Source organism: Artibeus jamaicensis, unplaced genomic scaffold, assembly GCF_021234435.1.
Source record: "Artibeus jamaicensis isolate MK-2021 breed Jamaican fruit bat unplaced genomic scaffold, CSHL_Jam_final contig_233, whole genome shotgun sequence".
Classification (NCBI taxonomy): domain Eukaryota; kingdom Metazoa; phylum Chordata; class Mammalia; order Chiroptera; family Phyllostomidae; genus Artibeus; species Artibeus jamaicensis.
The window spans coordinates 1,167,223-1,189,956 of NW_026521486.1; positions in this window are offsets into that span (position 1 = coordinate 1,167,223).

Below are 22,734 nucleotides of genomic sequence, written 5' to 3' on the forward strand. Positions count from 1 at the left end.
ACTCCACCCTAGTGCAGGCGAAGCTCCAAGCTCCTCGCCTGTAGATGGGACCTGCTCTCCGGTTACGCTGACAGGCGGGGTGGGGGGGGGCAGCTGAGGGGGCACCAGGGAGTCCGGCCCCCAACACTGTGCTTCGAGTCCGCTGGCTCCTGTCACAAAATCAAGTCCATTAAGGGAGAATTTCGTGATCTGGAGAGAGAAGGGAAGACGAACAGGTTCCTTCGCCCGCCCCTCCGCGTTAGCCCCGTTCGGCGTGTTAGTGGCGATCTCACTTCTGCCGCACGCGCAGCCTCCTGTGCCGGAGTCTGGTGTCCGGGCTTGCGCGCCCTCCTGCCTGTCATCTTCCCGGCCGTCTGAACGTGGGGGCCATTTATTTCATCGATCATGTTTCATTTTTTGGACATTTAGACTAGTTCCAATATTTTGTTTTTCCCCTTTAAACGTTATAGCAATGAACACGCTGGTACCTTAAAATCTTTTTCTGTAGTTATGGTGATTTATTTAAAAAAATTTTAGAACTAGAATTGTTAGGTCAAAACGAGGACACAATTTGAGGGCCCGGATGTAAATTGCCGAGTGAATTTCTTAGAAATGTCACGTTAACCTCCATTCTTCCCGATGTAGCCGGGGGGCGCCCGCATCTCGGCCTGGACGTGGCCCCGCCCACAGCGTCCGGGCAACAGCCAGTGGTGGGCGCTGCTGTGTCTGGGCTCCAAGGAGGGTGAGCGATGCTCAGGTGCACGTTGCGGAACAGCTGCGGACCAGCTGCTGGTGTCCTGTAGCAAGTCTCCTCCTGGTGTGTGGGTTCGCCTTTTTATCACTGGTTAGCGAGACATCTTAATTTCTGGAATGAATTCCTTTTCGTTTTATGAAACAGAAAACACACAGAGGGCTGTAAACAAGACAGCAGCAGGGTGGACCTGCGTGAGAGTCACGCAGGTCGCAAACTGCTTTTCCCGGCCGCCGTAGGGGTCCCGGGCCAGACTCTCCTTCTGCAGGAGCGACGGGACGGGGGGCACGTGGTTGAGGGGCCTCGTGGGCTGGGTCTGCCGTCACCGGGAACGGCTTTACCTGGGTGCATCAGTCAGGAATCTCCGGGGAAGCAGATCCAACAAGAGGGATTGTCTGGAGGCAGAATTCTCGATCCCTGGGGGACCCGGGCCGTGTCTCCGATGGCCTTCAGTTGGCTGGGGTGAGGCCCGCCTGTGTTATGAATCTTAGTCGGTTTTACTCGGAGTCTCCTGGTCTGAACACTGATCATGTCTGAAAAACACCTTCACCGCGACATCTAAGCTGACACCGGGCCAAAGGGCTGGCCAGCCCGGTGGACGCAGTGCACCGCCCAGCGGGGGAGATGTGGCCACGTGCCATCAACGACGCCTGCTTCCCGCGGCTGCTTTTTAAGTGTGGACACGTATGCACCTGTGAACACGCCTGCCCCGCATGCTGTCTGCTCAGCTGCTGCCAGGCCACCTGCGGTCCCCATGAGGCACTTCCCTGTGCGTTTCCCGGGTCTCGGCAAACACGGGCTCAGGCCGGTCCCCCGCCTCCCCCTGCCCCGTCTCTCTCTGCACAACGATGCACATCTGGCCTCATTACTTGCGTCTGTCGCTGACAGGTGTCCAGTGCACGGACAGGACCCTTCATGCATGAGTTCAGCCTCTGGACGAACACTGGGGGGTGGACGGATGACTTGGGCCATTAAAAACGAAGCAGCGGTGGACACTCATGCCCGCATTTCTTGGGGGCGAATGTCGGGCAGCGGAAGGCCTGGTGAGGCCACCGCGGTGCGCTGGAAACTCTTCTCTTGGCGCGCACACCCTCCCCCTCGAGAGTTCCACCGTCCCAGGTTCCCCCACGGCGGGGTCAGGTGTCTTCTCAGCGATCGTCCTCCCGATGTGTGTCAGGTGGTGTCCAGGGGATTGCGACCCGAATTTTATAATGACTGAGGATGTTCGGAATCTGTTCCTGTGCGCTTAGTGGCACATGCAAATGAACACCTGTCTGGCGAGCAACCCGTGCGTCTCACCGAGTGGCTGCTCTTCTGGTTTTCAAGAGCATGTGGTGTGCGCCGGATACCAGTCTTCCGGCGCACTCAGTTTGCGAGTGCTCGCCCCCGGCCTGCCGTGGCCAGCGGCGCCATCTGAAGAGAGATGTTTCCGAGTCCAGTTCGTCCCCGAGTCCAGTCTGTCCCCAAGTCCTTCTGCAGGTTACCGCCTGTGCTGTCAGGTTCCGGAAACTTCCGCCGAGCCCCCAACCGCACATTGTTCAGGCGCGTCTTCTTCTGGAAGCCCTGGAGGGTTCGGTTTGGCATTTCGATCCACGATTTGTATGCGGTTCGTTTTCGTCCAGAGTATGAGTCTCAGAGGTAAGTTCGGTTTTTTATCAGCGTGGATGTTCAGTCGTGCTGGGGCCATTTGTTTAAAAAACCACCCTTCCTCGGCTGGGTTTTCTCTGCAGCTTTGTCAAAAGTCAGCGGACAGAGCGGCAGGTCTGCTCCAGGCTCCAGTCTGTCCATCTGTTTGTCTGTCTCCCTCACTGTCTCAGGTGCTGTGGCTTTCAGTCTTGAAATCTGGTAGTATTCACCTTCTCTGTTTTTCCTACTAAAAGTGTTTTGACCTTTCTAACTCGTTTTTATTTCTATACAAATTTTAGAGCCAGTTTGTCAATTTCTACAGAGAAGACTGCTGGGTTTTGACTGGAGTCTGATGTCACACGTGAGTCAACTCGGGGGCCGAGCCGGTTCACAGCAGCGGTCCCCTGACCACGGACGCTGTGTGTCCCTCCGCTCTGGCCGTGTTGGGTCTCTGAGCAATAGCATGTAGGCCTCCTTTACAGGCACTTCTGACCGTTGCCACATGTAGTATGTTTCGGTGCTGTGTTAAATGGCACTTCATGTGTTGTTTTAAATGATTTTTTACTTCAGTTTCTCTTTGATTTTTGCCCTAATCTTGTTTCCTGGGAACTTGATAAACTTAGATACAGTGCCTTCATTATTGATTTTATCAAATTTCCGACATACGTGGTCCTCACTGCTCTGTGAGTACAGGCAGCCCCCTTTCTTCCCAATGTGGGTGAATTCTTTTCTCGCCTGATCTCGGTGGCCCGGACTTGGAGCGCCCGCCGGGTTCCATGTGAGCGGTGGGAACCAAAGCCGTTGTCCATCCCCGGCTGGTGTGGTTCAGTGGATTGAGCGCAGGCCTGCGAACCAAAGGATCGTGGTTCGATTCCCAGTCAGGGCACGTGCCTGGGTTGCAGGCCAGTTCCCAGCAGGGGACGCACGAGAGGCAACCATACATTGATATTTCTCTCCCTCTCTCCTTCCCTTCCCCTCTAAAGACAAATAAATAAATACAAAAAAAGCCATTGTCCCGTTTCCAGTCTCAGGAGGAAGCCCTCCCGTCTCTGGCCGTCACCGTCACGTGTGAGGGTGGCTGCGGGGTTTGCACAGGCGCTGCTGAGGCTGAGGAAGTTCCCTAGCTGCCTCGCTCTTGGGTTTTTCCTTAAAAAAACCCACAAATGGGTACTGAGTTTTCCAGGTGCTTTATCTGTGTCGTATTCCCCCCACCACACACACACTCACCAGGGAAGACCTGGGCTGCGCGTCACTTCCACACGACCCAGGAAACGTGCCTTCTCCTTCCTGTGTCTTCTCCGACCCACGTGACTTCTTCGAAGCGAGCTATTGAGCATCTAAGTATTCGGAGGGTTTTCCAGAGATTCCCCGTCACGGAGCTCATTCCACGCTGGCAGCGCACACGCTCCGTCTGACGAGCCCACTCCAGTCCTATGAGGTGTTCTCGGCGCCCAGAGGACAGTCGGTTGTGCTAAGGTCTCGTGTGTGCTGGCGGACACCACGCGGGCGGGGCGTGCCGTGAGCTGTGACGGCACCGAGCTAGTCGGCGATGCCACCACCTTGTCCACCCCCTCGGCAGCCTGTCTGCCGGTCCCCTGGGTTCTGGAGTGTCACTGCTGCTCTGGCTACGACGGCAGATTTGTCTGCTTGCTCTCGAGGTTGTGTCCGGTTTTGCCCCGAGCACCGTGGAGTTCTGCAATTGGGGATGGGTGCGTTCTCCAGATGCACGGCTCCTCCTGTCATCCCGAACGACCGGATTTGTAACCGGTCATCCTCTTGTATGACATTAGGTTTGCCTGATGTTAATGTATCCACCCCACGAACACAGCGTATCCTCCCCATTCCTCCCATTTGTGTCTTCATTATTGAAGTGAATTACTTTCCAACGGCGCACACTCGGGACTCTGTTTTTGTCCAGTCTGACAGCCTCTGCTTTCCAGTGGGGCATGTGGAGAGGTCGCGCCGATGCGATCGTTTACCTGGTCAGATTTACATGGACCAGGATACTCAGTAGTTTCTACCTGTCTCGCCCGCCTTCCCCCCATTTCCTCCCTGTCCTGCGCTCCCACGAGCTGACCGATTGTTTGACAGCGTCCTTTCTTCCCTGGCCGATCTGCTGTGGCCTTTGCTTTCCTGCCTTGGTGTTTGCTTCTCACGGGCACACTTCCGCCGTCCTGCCACGTCGCTGCCACGTGAGCCGCCCGCGCCGCTGCGACTCCTGCCGTGCCCGTGGGGGAAGCCGCTCCCTTCCCTGCTAACTCCCTCCTGCTGGAAGGACGGCTCGTATTAGCACTTCCTGCACAGCAGGTCTGTTGGGAACGGATTCTCCCACACTTCCAACATCCTCGGCAGAGTTTCTTTCCCCTCCACTTTTGAAACTGTTTCTGAAGTACAGACGCTCGGTGGACGGGTTAGCTTTGATTTTTCCTTCCGTGCTTCGGAGACGGCGCCTCACGGTCTTCTCTCCCTCGTTCCTTTCAACGGGAAGTCGGCTGCACTTCTCACGCACGTCCGCCCGGGTCGCCTGGGTACGTCTGCGTTCCTCTGCGCATCCACATAAACCCACGTTCCCTCACGGCGCCCACGTGAGCCCACGTTCCTCTGGTCCCCAGGCTGCTTCCACAGTCTCCCTTTCTCGGTGGTTTCAGAAGGTCGGTGCTGATGTGCCTGGTGCACTTTCCCGGGATTGGTGTTCTCTGTGCTTCTTGGATCTATGGGTTCAGAATAGCTTCATAAAATTTGAAAATGTTTAAGCCATTACTTCTTCAAATATTTTTCCTCTTTTTGTTCCTCGCAGACCCCCCTTACCCGCCACTCAAAATTACCCCACAGCTTAACGATGCTCCGTTTTTAACGCCACTCCCTTTGGAAGAGTTTCTCTCGCTGTCTTCAGATTCATCAGTCCCTTCTTCTGTGTTTTTTAATCTGCTCTTCAACCTGTCAGTGCAGTTTTGTCGCAGACGCTGTAGATGTAGCTCCAGAATTTTAATCTGGGCCTTTAGAGGAGGTCTCCCGCCGTCTGCAGCGAGGTCCATGAACGCGAGGCGTGCATGCTGTTCTAACGGTGTCCCGACGCCCGTCAGCACCTGCGCCCTGCAGGCTGGTTCCCGCCCTGCCGACGGAGCTCCTCCCTTCATGCCGAGTGTCCCGGTGCGCGGGGCCCTGGGGATTTCTGGCTGGACCACGGGCACCGTGAGTGATCCTCGTCGGAGTTCCTGTAAATATTCTGCAGCCTTGTTCTGGGTTGCAGTTCGTTTCCTCCGAAGCCGTCCTGTCGCCATGGGTCTCACTTTCCAAGGTGTTTGTAGCTGGGACCGGAGCAGTGTGTGGTGCAGGGCTCCGTCTCCCCAGATGCCAAGGGGACCCCCAGATGCCGAGTGTCCCCCCACTCTCCACGGCCCTGGAGATTCCGTCTGCTGCGGCGCAGGCGCGGTGCTCTGCCCGGCCGTGCGAACGACCGGACGCCCTCTCACGAGGCGGGTGGCACTGTCTGGGCTGGGGCAGAGGTCCGCACACATGACTGACCCCCGCAGGCCTCGGTGTCCTCTCTCCGGGCAGGTCTCAGCTCTTCAGAGTCCGGCAGGCCATCTCCCGCCAGCTTGGCCTCCCCGCCCAGCTGCAGCCCGGATCTCTCTCAGCAGGGAGCCGGGGGCCCGGCCGGCTCCCGGTTTGCGTTCCATCTTCTCGGGGTCGCTGTCTTTGTCGCCTCAGGTCCAGGACCCTTCCAACGACCGGTTCCTGCACCGCAGCTGTGTTTGGCGGGTTCAGGTGGGAGGGTATATTTAGCCACTGTCAGGCCATCATTTTTAGAAGCAACATTCTTTTTCTTTTTGTATTTATAGCTAAAACAGTTTGAGTCCATAAAATGTATGAGAACACAGATATCTCTTCAGTTACTCAAAGCTCAAAGAAACAGGCCATCCTTCTGCCATCCCCACACTGGGCCCTGGGGTGAGGGGACTTGGTCTCCCCGCTGCTGGGGACAGTCACACGGGCACGACGACAGGGGGCATGAGTCCGTGGGGCATTGCCACGTCGGCTGGGGGCCGGGTTCCGGAGCAGGATGCCCCGGGTGGCTCCGGAACGGACAAGAAGTTTTTCCTGGAGCCCATCGGGTGCTACGAGGGCAGAGGAAGGCGAAGAACCAGCGAGCGGAGGCCCAGAGGCGGGGGCCGTGCAGAGAGCGCAGGCCGCTGGGCGAGGCTGGGCTGCGCGTGTCTCCGCAGGAGCAGCAGGGCTTCTAGCCCGCAAGTGTCTGTCATTCGTGTCGGGTGGGGGGCGGTCCTGGAAGCCGGCGGCTTTGTCAGGGGGCCCTGACCTGAGCTGCAGGCATAAGGGCCTGTGGGAGCCGCGGCCGAGGGGACGTGGGGCGGAGCAGGGAGCTGCAGGGGCTCAGGGGCACCGCTCTGCCCCCGCCCCGAGGGTCCCCGAAGGCAGCGTCAGAGGACAGTTCTCAGACAGCTGGGAGCCGTCATCTCGCTGGCATGGTACACAGTTGCTCTGGGCCTCTGCGCCTTCTGTCCAGGGAGGCAGCGTGCTGGTTTATTCTCCTCGTGTTATAAATACGTCACCATCTTCGAGGCCCACTGAATTGATGAGGGGTAAATTAACGCCTGAGATTCTGCAGAAAATACTCCAGGGAGAAATAAAGCCAACAAATACGTGAACGGGCGAACAAACAAACAAGCAGATGGGAATAGACATGTGATGGCTCTTGAGTCCAGCCCAGGCCGGAGGGACCAGCCCCAGGGGGTCTGCAGGCCGCCGGAGGGTCTGCCCACCGCGGTCCCCTCTGCAGCAGGGTGGTCCCTCCTCACTCCAGGCAGCATCTCAGGCCCAGAGAGAATGGGCCTGTCATGCCCAAGAGCTGGGCACTCAGAGGGCCGTGGCCGGCCCCGGATCCCAGGATGTCTGCTGTGCCCTAAGTTGTCCTCTCTGAGGCCGAGACCTTACTGTGCCCCCACCCTGCCACCGCCTGGCACACTCCCGAGTCCCTGCTCCTGGCTGAGACTCCCTCAGCCGCGGCGCCCAGGGGTGACGCTGCTCCTGGTTTCGGTCCCCTCTCCCACGTAGTCTGCACAGTCCTGGGTGTGCACAGACGTGAGTGAGGCTGCCGCGACCCCACCGGCCCAGGAGCGCCTGCCAAGTGACGGGTCCAGTCTTCCCTGAGGCCCCCGGTCCTGCAGCGGCCTGGACACCGAACGGTGGCATCTGTCTGAGCCTGGTGGCCCCACAGCGCCGCCGAGGTGGGGCACTGGGGACGGTGGTGCCGGAAGCTGCTGGTCAGCAGGTTCCACGAGACCTGTCTCCCCCAAACCACTTTCCTGAAGTCTTTCTCAAAACCGACCTTCCCTCTGGAAGGTGCGGCTCTCAGACAGACCGTGAGGCGGCTGCTCCCCGCCCGCGCACCCGTGTTCCCCCGTCACGGGCATCGCCCCGCCCACAGGCCCTGTGCTGACACCCGGTTTAGACCCGAACCCCCGTTTTCCTCGGTCTCCATAGTTTTCACCGGAGCCTTTTTCTTTCCTGCTTCCTCATTCTCAGAGCCCGAGACGTGGAGTCGCCGTGTCCCCTGAGACTCTGGGCTGGGCTGGGCACGAGGACGCACCTCGCCCAGACACCCCGGCAACTGTGGGCAGGGCGGCCGGCGTCCTGGGATTTGCCTGCTGCTTTCCTCAAAACGGAACCGAGTCACGCACGGGCGTGGGGAGGAGGACCACGGGTGTGAAGGGACATCCTCCTCACCCCACGTGGCAGCAGGGCAGGCGCCATCCTCCAGACCAAAGGCCGCGGCGTGGACCTTGGCCGCCGCGGAAGCGGGGAGACCCGTCTGTCCCCTTGGGAAGGAGGCCGCAGCCCAGGGTCCCCACGGCCAGGAGGGCGGCGTCTGTCTGCGAGTCCGCACGGGGGACTCACCCCTTCCGCCTCTTTCTTCTCTCAGCCCTTCGTCCACACAGCACGGACTCAGCTCGTTGCTCCAGTGCACGGCCGAGGCCATGGAACCTTCCTGCCGCCGCGTGCTGGTTGCGGCCAGCCTCGCCGGGCCAGCGCCCTCACCGGTGACTTCCACTGTGTTCCGACCCACACGTCCACCTGTCTGCCAGGCGGGCGGCTGTGTGAGTGGACGCTGGCCTGGGGGAGGGGCCGAGTCAGGGCGGCTGGGGAGACCGAGGGCGCAGGCAGGCAGGGAGGCCTCGGGGGACGTTGTATTTTCCGGCTCTTTCCCCGCTTCATGAGACTCCGTTGCCGAGGAACGGAGTGGATGCTGCAGGTGTACAACGTCGCGATTTTATGTGTGTGGACATCACAAAGTGACTGTCACGATGGGCCCCTTAATATGGGGGTTCCCCCAACTTCAGACCCGGGCCGCCCTCCGAGGCAGGCTTTCCACCCCGGGGCGCAGGTTGGAAGAGGCTGCGGTGAATCGCGGTCGGAAGAAGCCCCACCTGTGCCCCCGCAGCGCCCTTCCCAGCGGCCCGGGGGCGGGCGGGCGGTGAAGGAGACGTGGTCTGGGGGAGGCCAGCTGCTGTCCAGCCCCGAGGAGGACGACGCTGCAGCCCGCGCGTGGATGGGCCCTGCGGCTGTTGCGCTGAATGCGGCGATCGGAGAAGGGAGCCCCGTGCGATCCCACCTGTGCTGGGTTCGGAAAACACCTGTCACGGGTGCGGAGGGCAGACTGGCTGCGTTTTCACTGGACACGCCGAGGTGAGCGCCTGACCCGCCGTGGACGCCCGGGCCCAGCTGGGGTCTGCAGGTCAGTGTCCCCAGGACCCGGGCTCACACAGACTGCAGTGACCTCCCCTCTGTCACGTCTCTCTGCGTGACGGCTGGGGGAGGGGGCGTCACCAGGTTCCACCCTGTTTTCCCTGAGACTTTGCCGAACAGAAGTCCAAGGGCAAGGAGGGTTTGTGTGAGCTCTGTCAGTCCCCGGGAACAGGTCCACCCTGGCAAGGTCGTCGAACCAGGACGACATGCTCCGGGGCAGAGGGGAGGCGCCCACGCACAGAGAACCCGTCCTCCCCGGGGCCCTGGGTGCTGAGCGCCATGGTGCCCTGTCCTGCCTGGTGCTCAGCCCGGGGCCTCCAGCCAGGCCCCTCCTGGAGCTGGGCCGCGGCCGCCCAGACCTCCCTCAGTCTCGGAGGCCGATCCCCGGACCTCGGCCGGGCCTGGGACACGTCCCCTGGTCGGCTTCACTTCTTGGGCTTTAAGACCCAGAGATTCATGGGCCAAGGCTTTTTTCAGGGAGCTGTGTTTTGAATTATCATGTAATTAAGATGCTAATTGGTGCCTACAGAACCTCTCTGCTCCCGCCGACTGCGTTCTGGACAATAAGCCGTCCCCTTCGTCACGGCGGAAAACAGCGCTGAGAGCAGAACCTTTCCTTAAATCACCGTCTGCATCTTTTTTCCTAACAACGAGAAGGGATTCAGTAATGCTTGCCCGTGTTTTGTGTGCGGATAAATTGTGGGAATGCTTCTACTTACAATCCATTTCCAGGTAAGATAACCACCTCCCTTCCTCTCAGGGGCCTAGGAAGCCCTGCCCAGCCCCCGCTCCGGGGCACAGCTTCTGAGCCAAAGTCCTAACGAAGACGCTCTGAGAACCTCATTGGGAAACCCGCCCGTGGGTTTGCCGGGCCTGGCGCGAGGTCAGCCCGTGGTTGGGCGGCAGCCCCTGGAGCAGCCGAGCCTGGAGGTGCAGCCCCTCGGCCACCAGAGACCCCGGCTCAGGCAGGGGACGCCACGGGGTTCGCACGGCCCCCGCGCATGGACGGCCCACACGGGGCCCCTGCTCCTTCTTGAGCCCCTACCTCCATGCAGGGGGAGGCAGCAGGGACAACCAGCAGGGCCTGGGGACGGTCCTGTTTGAGGGACCAAAGGCCCCGCGACCGGCATGTGCAGAGGCAGGCGAGGCCTCCCGGGGCCCCTGCCCGTGCAGTGGCCCGACCCACCCTCACCGCCAAGCAGGGGGTCTCACTGACCCTTCCAACCAAACGCCAGGGGACGTCGGGCGGGGGAGGCCTAACCGCCACTGTGAGGACTGTGTTCTCCCTCCCAGATGGCGACCTGGAGGTCCCCGTGGAAGCCCTGCCTCCCTGGGCTGGGCCACCCGCACAGCAACCCCTCCAGACTCCTGGGGCCTCTGCCTCTCCATCCACTGCTTTGTCCAGACGCCTTTTCATTCCAAACGCTGGTGTTTTCATTCACGTCTTCCCTCCCCATTATGAATGCTGGGATTCTTCTCACTGGTGTCCCAGCTGCCTGTAGACTTGCCCTATGTCTTGCAGCAAAGAAAACTGCCTAGTTATTAAATACAACTATTAATTTACTTTTCTGTCTCTTCCATCTATCAAACTATTGTATACTGTTGATTATTGCCACTGTAGTTAAAATAAAAATCAAAGAGTCATTTATCCGCATAAAAATGTAATCCTAAGAAATCCAACCAAGAAACTTAACTTCTGGAATATAATTTGGCTCTAGGTGAAATTACTCATGCCTCTGTGTAAAGACAAACAGAAACTGCACAATAAGTAAGCTCGAGGCATCTGGAGACATAATGGAAGGTACAGTTTCACTTACGGCTGAGTGGAAAACCACCGGAAAATGGACAGAACGTTATCAGAACGCATCTTCGTGAAAAAGAGCTCGTCGGAGATTGAAACGGGAATTTTAAAGTCTCTTAAATACAGGTCGTACTAAAGCAAGACATGTGTTCAATGTCGCTGCTGAAATGCAGGCAAGGCCAGGAGGGGGAACGGACAGGGCGGAGGAAATCACCCGAAACACAGCAGGGTCCCCGGCCCGGCGCGGGCCATGTTGGAGAGCAGCGGCTGAGACTCTGCTGGAAGTACTTTCCCAGACAGAAACTCGGGCCGGCCCCACCCACCTGGGGCCAACACAGAGCGGAGTGGACACCGCCTCGGGGGGAAAACACAGATTTTGATTCAACAAAGGCCATATGGAAAACTGCCCATCAATACAAAAATGTATCACTACACATCATACTCAGAAATAACATCCAGGCAGATTAAAAACTAAGTATTAAAAAGCAAAAATTAAAAAAATTATTTACTTTTAGAGAAAGGGGAGAGGAGAGAGAAAGAGAGAAGGAAATATCCGTGTGTGGTTGCCTCTCCTGCGCCCCCCACTGGGGCCCTGGCCTGCAACCCAGGCACATGCCCTGCCTGGGAATGGAACCGGCAACCCTTTGGTTCGCAGGCCGGCGCTCAATCCAGAGCCACACCAGCCAGCATTTAAAAAGCAAATTTTAAATATTTTGTAAGATATCTTTTGGTAGCAACGCGTCCTGTTATGCAGTCCGTGGACATTGGTGCTTCCTCCATCCAATCCGTGAACAGCGTGCCTCCCCGCGTGTCCAGGTTTCTCTTGCCACAATGTCACGGTTTTCAGAAGACGTAGTTCACATACGTCACTAGGCCAACGTTGCTCATATTTCTGTTTCTTTTGTAAATTGCACCTTAAAATTTCAGCTCACATTTGCTCACTGCTAGGGACTTTGCGTCCGTACCTTGTAGTCTGCAACCCGGCCAAGCTGGGATTTTATAAATGTATTTCCTGGTGATGACACATTCTGTCAGCTTTAGTGTTTCTGATAAAAACGCATTTTGTTTTTGTTTTTGAAACCCGTCTTCACTGGACGCAGAAATCAAGGCTGAGACTTCTTCCCTTTGCTACTTTAAAGAGGCCGATACACCGGCTCTCGCTGGGTCGGCTTCTGAAGATAAATCCACTGTCATCTTTATTGCTGTTCTTCCGTCTGTGACTGTGTGTATCTGCTTTTAAGACTTTCTCTTTATCAGGGGCTCTGAGTGATTGTATCAGGGTTTGTCTTGTAGCTCTGTTCCTGTTGATTCAGGCTTCTCGGGTCTCTGTGTTCATGGTTTCCGTGACGTTTGCACACATTTCTGTCACTATTTCCTCAAGAGCACCTTCCTGTCTCCCTGGGGACACTGGGCACATGGGTCTCAGGCTGCTGGAAGTCCTCCCATAGACCAGTGACGCCTCATGGAACTTTTCTGCCCTTTGCTTTGTACATTTCAGTGTGGATTCCACTGCTTCATTTTCGAGTTCCTTAACATTTTCTCCTACAAGTCCTGATCTGCCATTAACCCCGTGCGGTGTGGTTTTCAGGGCACGTGCTGTATTCTCCGTCTTTACCTGCCTGTGTCTTTCTCCCCCCCGTGTCTACGGAGTGTGCCTGACCCTTAGTGTTTGGAGCTACGATTCTCAGGCCCTTTTCTGCTGGTCCTCAGGGTCAGTTGTGGGTTGGTTTTCATTGATCTCCCCCTCAATTTTGGGCTGAGAACGCCCGCTCCTTTGCATGCTTGGCAGTTTTTGAACAGATGCCAGACACTGTTAATTGGATTGTGTGCGGAGTGTTGAGTGTTTTTACATTCGTAAAACGTGCTTGAGCTTTGTCCTGACGCACAGCTGTGGCGCTCAGAAACAGCTTCATCCTTTCAGGAACATTCCACGTTCACCGGGCAGGGACAGAGCACTGTGGTGTCAGGGCTCATTTTCCCTTAGTGGTGAGGCGTGACCTTGTGCAAAATCTATCCAATGTCCCATAAATTATGGAGACTTTTACCGGACTGCTGAGCGTGCCCAGTGCTCCCAGCCCCGTGTGTGTTGGGGGTATCGTTCCTTTTATCATTTGGGGGTCCTTCTTTCCTGGTCCTGGGGTGCCCTCCCTGGCAGGAGTGTGTGCCTCCTCCAGCAGTGTGTCCCGCACACGCCAGTGGCTCGGCCGGCCCCGACCACCAGCTCGGTCCCCCCAGCTCCGCCGTCTGCTGGGCCCCTGGCCTGTGCGTGTGGCCGGGGGGCACTCCAGCCATGCGGCAGCAGTCACAGGCAGGGTCCCCTCAGTGTCCCCGCTGCAGAGCTCCGGTCCTTTGTTGCCCAGTGTCTCAAAACCGCCTTTATTTTGAATTTTTCATGTATTTTGTCTGTCTTTGTTGTCGTTTCAGGCAAGATCGAAATCGGCTGCTTTTTCTTCATCTCTGTCAGAAGCGAACATCACTTCTGTGGCTAATGCTGAATTTTTAAAAAGATCTGACAACGCGGAAAATGAAGATGCATGGGTCCGTGAGGATCGGGGTGGGTGGCTGAATGAATAAACGGAAGGGACAGCAGAGCCGGTCTTCGCTGCAGAAGAAGTCCGAACACCCTGGGTGGTCGTCCCCCCCCGACGCTGTGATAGACTCAGGGACTGGATTCCAAAGAACGGGCCCAAAAAGCAGAAACAGCCACTTTGTGGTGGAGACGCCCGTGGCTCTGCACCACGTGGAGCAAGCCGTGGGGGTCAGCGGCGCTCGCCGCAGGTCGAGCGGACCTCACGCGTCCCTAAGGTGACTCAATGGGCCAGCACTGCCTGCCGTGGTGGTTTCCAGACCCGTAACCCCAGTGTCGCTGTGAGAGACACAGCTGAAAAGGTCCCCCGTCAGCAACACCCTGCAGACTTCTAGACTTTCAAGGTCAGAAAACACAAAAAACACTGAGAAACTGTGACCGGCCCAAGGAGGCAAGAGACACAACCACCGCCAAGGACATGGGCTCCAGGAGCAGAAAGGAGCTGCTCCCGGAAGGGCTGGTGAACAAGCTGGAGTTTCATTTGTAAGAACTGATTTCAAAGTAGCCGGCACCACAGGGCAGTGAGCAGAGGGCAGACTCGCCCAGGAATGCGCAGATCCGCTGGATGTATGTGCGGAAAGCGTCGCCCCAGCCCCCACTTCTCCCTGACGCGGAAATCAATTTCGGGCAGATTACAGGGCTGGACCGGAAAACAAGAAAGCTTGGAGCAGAAAGTGCCCGAGTGCGCGTTGTGGTCTGCATGGAGGCGGGTTTCTAACACAAGACCAAGAGCGAGCAGACGGAGCAGTGGAGTCAGGGGACTCAGAACCTCTGCTCAGCAGGAGACACCAGCAGGGGAGGGACAGGTCCCTGAGAGGGGAGCCACATGCACGACACAGGTGTCCAGCACGGGACTCAGAGCCAGACTGTGTGAAAAGCCTCCCCGTCCACGACAAGGAGGACCCACAAGGGGCGAGCCGTCTGCGACTTCAGGACACAGGGACGCCCACCTGCAGCTGCCCGCTCTCCCCAGACCGTGGGCTGGTTACTTGCCCTGGGTTTGCTCCGTCAGAATGAATACTGGTGGGCGCAAAATAAGATCAAACAAAAAGTTAAAAGATCACGAACAACAGACACATGGATGGAATTTGTTTTCTAAGAAATGGAAGAAGGTAGTCGCCAGACTTACCGGTGGTTCCCACGCTAAAAGCCAGGAAACACAGGTCGGCAGCCAGAGTCAGTTAACGCATCAGGTGGGACGTCTCCTCCTCCATGACAGCCGCGGGACTTGCAGATGGCCTGGCCTGGGAGCGGGCCATGTGCCGCTCCAGGGCGCACTCACTGTGGGGCCACCGGAACGGGGACAAGCCGCTCCCTGTCGCCTGGACAAGGTGCTGCACCGAGCTCGTCGTCTTTGCGGTCTGGTCCGCGGTCTGGACCTCGTCAGCCGCTCAGCAACCGCCCGGGGAAAGAGCTGTGCCTCCAGCCCTCTCTCTGGTTCACCTGCCAGGCAGCACACGGCGGGGGGGGGGGGGCGCTCTCGGCTCCCCTCTTTCCCGCTCGGTTTTCTGTTCCCCCCTCGCAGCTGCCCTTCTAAGCCCTTCCAGGTTTGCCCACGGTTACCCCTGGCTGCCCCCTCAAGGGACTTTGGTCCAAGTCTGTAAACTGGTCCAAGCCAGGGAATCATTTGAGGGGTGTGCACCCTAACAAAGAAAACATCTACTAGGAAAGGTTCCTGGTGGCTCCCTGGGCTCAGACTTTAAGACGCGGAGCCCCGCTGCCATTGCTGCCCGGGGCCTCTCATCATCCGGCTCCATGCCACCCTCCTGCACTGGGTCCTGTGGCTGAGCAGCCTGGACAGAGGAGTCGAATCCTGTCTCAACCAATAGGACTGAGGCTTTCCCCGTCCAATCAGAGCTGTGGAGCACCAACCAATCAGAGCAGCTCCACGGACCAATCACATTGTGAGGATTCAGAGCGCTTGTTTGCATGAGGATGGGCCAATCAGAGGGCAGCAGCGGGGACTTCTTGCTCTATAAGCCAACTGCCCATTGGCCTCAAAGTGCAGTTTCCTTTTTCACCCAAGTGTTGAGTGCTGTGCGTCCTTGGTGGAGCTCAAGGATAGAGGTCATTCCGCCAGAACAGAGCCAGAGCAAGTGGGGACTCCTGTTGGTATTGAATTGGTTCCATGGACTGTCCTGACAGGGGCCGTGACTCTATTTTTGTCATTCGAGAAAGAGTTTTTTCAACTGACCTAGAATTCTTCTATTTGAGCGGCTTAAGCATCATTTTAGGGGACTGCTGATAATTTTTGTTTCTCGGACACCATGCGCGCCGCTGCTTTGACTGCTAAACGCTGTCTCCAAGGCCTTGCTGTGCGGGATTCCTGTGTTTCCCCAGTGCGAAGGGGGACCCTCCCCGAGGGTCCTGCTGGGTGGAAGCGTGCAGACCAGTGGAGCAGAGTGGCAGCAGCGCCAGCGGGTCCCTAGTTTGTTTCCGTCTGGGGGACAGGTGTGGTCCCTGGGTCCTCGCGGGGGGGGGGGGCAGACATGTGTGACACATTAAACCCACTTTAATCTTTGGCCTCTCTACCCTCGGATTTCATCATCCCCCGTAGGCTTCCTCCTGGAGGGGGGCTGCCTTTCAGTGCACGCGCCTGCACCCACCCCCATGATCTGAGATCCTGTGACTGATCGTCTCGGTACATCGGTGTACCCACTGGTCTGTCAGTCTATGAAAATGTCACACTGTTTTGATGGAGCTATTTATACCTTATGTAAATAATGGAGATCATTAGAGACTATCTGTTACGTGCAATTTAAATCACTTTAAGCATCTGGTCGGAATGTTATTAATCACATAGTCGACACAGAAACGTAGTGAATGATACAGACAGGACTAACACTTGGTGGCCAGTGATAGGGTTGCGTTCCTAGAAAACCAAAAAGACTGCAGGGAAAATACGGTTAAAGTTATACACGACCGTGGGAACATAGCTAGAGTAGAAGGTAAACAAGCATGTGTTTTTCAGAGAGAGGCACAGCGCCCCTGGTGGTGGGATACAGGGCACCCAGGCACGCAGAGCTCTGCCAGTGCGGTTCGGAGGCTCCTGTGGGTGGGGCGGGTGCGATGGGAGGAGCCCTGCAGGGGGAGGGGCTGGTGCGATGGGAGGGGCCCTGCAGATGAAACAGGGTTGTGTCTGTGGTCCCCAAAGATGCATCCACCACCCAGGTATTTACATCAAGTCCTTTAAACCCCACAGATCTCGATGTTCCTTCCCTTGAAAAATGGTCAATGTCCCATCTGCCTCTCTCCCCACATGGTTTTCCCAAGGATGCAGTGGGTGTTTTTTTACATTTGTATATTCTGCAAAAAAAGATGGCTGTAGCATCATCCACATTCTGAAGCCACACGGGGTCGGACACTGTATCACTCTCTCTCCCGCATGCGTGTGACGTTCTTCCCTTCGCTGCAGACTCCTCGACTTAAAATCCTCCCCTTTCCCTCTCTCTGGAGAAACCTGGGCTTCGAAAGCCACACCACGGGGACGGCGGCCTGGGTTTTTCTGCCGGCCAGTGCCTGGCGCAGGCTGCCTGCCTGCCAGCGCCTCGAGGTGCGGGCTGACCAGTCACATACGCTGGGGGAGCTAGAGGTTTGACGCGCAGAGTTAATTTGTGTAACCGAACGGTCTGAAATGAGTCCATTAACCTCGCAGGGCCTCCCTGTCTTGCTCCGTAAGCGATGGAGCTTCTCGGGGCGGCGGCCCTACCTCCCGCCCCGGAGCGCCGCACCCAGGTTCCCGTCGCCCACTGCACAAAGGTGAGCGAGCAGAACTTTCCCCCGCGTGCAGAGGATGTCGTCATAGGGCGACGTCGGTCCTCGACTGGAGGATCATTACGATCGTCAGTGAACAGGAAAAGAGCTTAAAATTATGGCAAGTGCCCCTGATTACTACACACAGAGCATAATTCTGCCACGGTTTCTCCGAGCCACGGCACGGTCCGGCACCTTGGGCAGCGCGCACGCGGAGGGACATCCGGGCCGCACACAAGCCCCGCCGGCCTGCGTCTCAGCGAGCTGGGAGCTGTTTAACACCGAACCGTAATAGGATTCAGTGCTCATTATTCAAGAGCAGGCGCGGGGCCTGGCCCGTGGTAATTATTAAAATCATGTTTACACTGCGTAATGCAGTGAGCGTCACCTGTTCCTGACCCAACCGCGCCGGAGGTGGGGGAGGCGATGTTCTACATCTTACCGACTGGGGCAGGGGCGTGTTGGCGCGCAGCGGGGGCATGTCACTGCTGATTGGAGACGCGGCTGGCAGACGAGTGGCTGTGGGTCTGCCGGTGGTCCTCCCGCGATCCGGGGCACCCGCTCCTCTGCCGCCTTCCGCCAAGGAGACTCGGGGACCCAGCGTCTTAGCCGGTGGGGGTGAGGCTCCCAGGCCTGGGTCCAGATTCGCCCCACCAGGCCCCATCTTGCCTTTGGCCCCTCGCATTCCGAGTTCACCAAACACCAGCTTCACATCTCCCACGGAAGCACCACCCCTGGGGGCAGAGGGCAAGGGTGGGCTCCTCACCCCACGGTGACAAGATACCCCAGGAGAGGCAAATCGCAGCCCAGCTCCTGTTCGGGGTTGGGTCCCCTGTGGGGAGGGCCCGATAGTGTTGTGTGTGCCTACTGGGACCCCCGTTATTGCACGCCTTCCTGGGCTGCTTCTGGGGGTCTGTGGGCACCAGAGGGCCAGCCTCTGCCTCCCACCTGTTAGGGACTGACAGTGGACCCCCAGGGTCACCGGCTCCGACCCTTACCCAGTCCCCGGGAGGGGACCTCAAAGAGGTGATTAAGTTAAATGAGCTCATCAGGGTGGGTCTTAATCCCACCTGACTGGCATCCTTCTGAGAAGAGGCTGTGAGGACACAGATACTTGTGGAGGGACCGTGGGGGGGCCCGGGGCGCAGGCAGCATCAGCAGGTAGGGGCGAGGCTACAGGACGGCCCGTCCCACCCACTCCCTGATCCCTGACTTTCAGCCCAGGGCCGGGGAGTGAGTGTGGAGCGAGCCACCCGTCTGCGTGACGACAGCTCCAGCTGACCCACACAGCTCACATCGGGTTTTGTCACCTGTGTGGTGACCTGCCCGGAATGGGTGCAGTCAGGAAGGGGGCAGAGCTGGTCCAGGGCAGGTCCAGGGTGCAGAGTTCCCATGCTGACCCTGGGCGGCCCAGGCGGCGCTGCTCAGCTACACCACGTGGGCTCCGGTGGGCGGCAGCATCCGGGCGTCCCGGGTCTGCGGTCGGGTTCCGGCCACGTCCTGACCCTCTCGGGGCCCAGGACAGCAGCGCATGCCCGACTCCTGTCCCCTCAGCATCACCTGCGAGCTGAGTTGACAGGTTTATTCTCGGGCAGCTCCCACCCTCCCCGTGGAAACTTTTAATGGGGAAAATAAAAGCTGCTAACTATAGAAATCAGATTGGAAAGGAAGTAAGACACCAGAGCGGTTGCTGATCAGTGAAAAGTTCAAAAATAGGCAAATATTATACATTTCATCAGAAAGTTAATTGCCATTTTCATACCACTGACGTTGTCAGACTTTGATTACTATTCTCCATGGTAAGCTTTGTGCGTCCCCCCTGCCCCAACACGCAAGTGACAGTTCTAATTGCCGATCTGAGGATCGACTTCCCGAAATAGACGGGGAGGCCAAAAATAAGTGGGCGGGTGACGCGCTCAGCGCCCCGGGCGCGCGGACCGCTCCGAGGCCACGGCAGCAGCTGCGGCGGCGGTGGGGTGGCCAGCCCGGCCCCCTGCCTGTCCTGGGGAAGCCCCCCTCGTTTCCCCGCAGGTGCCCTCACGGGGGTCTCCGGCACACGGCCGCATGGCGGGGAGAAGGGGGCTTTCCTGCATTTCACTGTTGCAGTGACCGAGGCTGACAGAGCCCCAGTGACGTTCTAGGGCCAGAGCTAGCGATCCTTGGCCAGACGAGGTGCCAGGCTGAGTCCAGGGCCACTGCTGTCTCCACGGTCCCACGGGGACTCCCACCCTCCCTGTCCCTGTGCCCCGCAGGAAGGATGCTGGGCAGATCTGCAGTGGGTGGGGCAGCCTCAGCCCCGGGGGCCCCCGGGGTCTGACCGAGTGGGGCCGAGGCCTTCATTCCCCTGGCCCACCCGCCCTGGGCCTTCCCTCCGCTGTGGACCCCCAGATCACTGTCTGTGGTGCAGTCACCCCCCCACCCTGTGCCCACACCCACCCACCTCCCACGGTTCCCCCCAGCAGCTGTCCCCAGACTCGGCGCACACAGACAGGATGCCACCCTTCTCCCCCCACACCCTCCGTCCCCCCAAATCTATGCCGCGGCTCCTGGTGCTGCACCCCAAAGCATGGGATAGGACCCCACCTCGCCCTCTACCCCAATCTGCGGGCCCTGGAGCTGAGTGGACACACACGCCTCTCTCTGCCAGCTGCCGCCTCCTGGGCCGTGTCCCTGCCTGGTCTCCCCTGGATGCCTGCTCCGTCCTCTCCCCACTTGGCCTGCCACAGCCTCGAGCTCAGAGCTGTTGGTCCATCTGCAGGGAAGTGCCCGAGACCCAGGAAGCTTGAGGGCGAGCTGCAGGACACAGCAGAGACTAGAAGAGCCGGGACCGAAGCTGCTCCCGGCTGCTGCCTCCGTGTGTCCGTCCTCACAGCTGGGATGTGGCCCGCCGGACGCTCCGCACCTGTGGCCCAGGCACGTGAGGAGGGCGGTCTTGGCCACCCGCGCCGGCCGATGTGGGTCCGACTGCAGGCAGGGCACCAGGGGGACAGCAGGCGGTTTGCCTGGGGGGCTGCTCCCTGGCGGCCCAGCCTGACTCTGCCCCTGGGAGTCCCTGTCCCCCGGAGCCAGGGGCCAGGTCTCCCCGGATGTCACCCTTCCACACCCGAGAGCAGGCAGCAAGGGCGATCCAAGTCGGGGGCACAGTCTGGTGCTGAGTCTGCAGGTTTGCCCACTTCTGCTCGTCTACAGGGTTGGCAGACCCCCTCGGAGCAGCCCCCAGGTGTCTGAATTCTTCCCCGGTGCCCCCCGGGAGGCACGGACTCTCCGTTCCAGAGCCACGGGCAACGCGTGGGTTCGTCGTGGGGAGGTTCAGGGCGGGTGGCTGACGGGAGGGAGGTGACGGAAGCTGGGCACTGATCGCCTCAGAACACCCTGTCTCATTAAATCGGGCACCACCTGGGTCACATTTGTCTTTCAGGTGAAGAGATATGGGTTTCAAGATGTTAAGTAAATTCTTGGAGCAGGGAGTGGGGGCGGGGTGGGGGCCGGAAGCCCCAGCAGCACAGCACCGTGTACACGGTGCCTGGCGTGGATCCGGGGCCCGGGCCCGGCGCAGGCGGAGCCGGCGGCCTCCCGGAGCCGGTCTTCTGGGCACCGACACCTGCTTCCCGGACCTGGCGGCGGGCAGCTGCGCCCACTGCTCGGGGAGGGGTTAATTCTCCGCAGCAACCCGCCCCCGCAGTCCAGCGCCAACACCTGGCTCACCTCACCCGGGGCGTTGGTGAAGGTGCGTCTGGATGCGATTGCATTTGCCGCGGTGGGCGGAGTCGCACGGAGACCCGCCGGGGGGACGCGTGGTGGAGGCCTGAACCCGACAAAAGGTGGGGGCGGGGTTGCTCTCTGCTGGGCAGTCGGGCTGGGGCTCCGTCTCCTGTGCTCCCCGTTCGCAGACTCCCGACCCCCCTCGGTCCCCGGTGTCCAGTCAAGCGGGCGGGTCACGGACTCCTCCGCTTCCCCATCAGCAGCCTCTCCGTGTCCACCCTGTTGTCCGTGTGACTCTCAGAGCCCTGTCTGAGCCATGCAGCAGGGACTGGGACCAGAGGTGCTCTGGGGGCGGGTCCTGGCCCTGCCGTCTGTCTGCCGGCCCCCAGGGCCCACGGGGCACATTCGCTCTGCCCTCTGCGGCGTCCCGGTGGGCTCGGTGCAGAGCAGCCACCGAGTGGAGGCGGCTCCCGAGAGGAAGCAGCGATGGAGGGAAGGACTCAGAGCGGCGGGACAGTGTCAGAGGCCGGTCCCCAGCCTGGGTCACCGCTTCGCGAGAAATGAGAATTCCTGCGCAGCCGCCACGGTGCTGATGCACATCTGACGGGGTCACCCACAGTCTGAGCGCTTCCCTGGGAAAGGACCGTGGGTGCTGGAAGCTCATGATCAATCCTGGAAGTTCCAGGGCGGGGCACTGAGCTGTCCGAGGCACGTGGAGCCCCCAGCCTGGGGGGCAGGGGCGCTCGGGGACTCGCCTTCGACACGACGCCTCGGCAGCTTGGGGATCACACACACGAGGGCGTGCCGGGCTGGGCCCGGGGAGAGCAGGAAGGTCCAGGCAGGGGGCGGCTGCACCTTCTGCACAGGTAGCGGACCAGGTGCAGGGAGAAGGCAGCTCGCGATCCGGTGGCGATGAGGAAAGGGTCTTCCCTGCTCCTGGTCTCCATGAGGGTCCTAGTATGTCCTTGTCCTTAGATGCCACTCTGTCCCTCCCTGAGCTACGAGGTGTCGCCAGACTGGAGTGGGGGCTGGGCCGGTGGGCCTCAGAAGTTCCACCTCTTCTCCCGGGGGCTGCCCTGCTGGCGGCCAGGGGCGGGGCTCAGCAGCTCTCAGCCCCTCCCAACTCTCCCCGGACCAGGGTGTCCCGAGGGCTGGCACCACCCAGGCTGGGCTGGGGGCCACCGTGCCTGAAGTGCTCAGAGTGGGGACCCGGTCCCTCCCGGAGCTCAGCCGATGTCCAGAGGCTCCCTGGAGCCCAGGCACAGGGCCTGTCCGAGGAGGGAAGTGTCTTCCTCTCTGTTTTCTGACGCCGGCAGGCAGGTTGTTGATGACGAGAAGGGCCTGACTTTGCTGAGCCTGAGTTTTCACAGCCAGTGAAAGGGAACAAAACCTGTCACTGCAACAGGAGTCACGCTGTCCCACGGGCTCACTGACTTCAGGGGACACCCCCACGTGCAGGGCAGCGAACAAGGTTGGAGAGACCGTCTGCCCTCGGGAGTCCTGGAGGGCTCCCTGGGAGAGGTGATCGCGTTTGAGGGGGGTCTTGGGGGCTCCAGGCCTCTCGTCTCCTCTTTCCTTCCGTCTTACCCGCCCCCCTGGCACAGAGCGAACACTCGGGGACCAGCCATAGTTTGGCATCTGTCACCGCGTTGCCGCCTGGCGGGAACTGTCGAGAGACGGCTTCCCCTCTGCCCACCCGGGCTCCTCCCGGCGGGAGTCCTGTCCGGGGCCAGAGCAGCTGCACACGCAGGCAGGCTGGTGCAGGGTCCT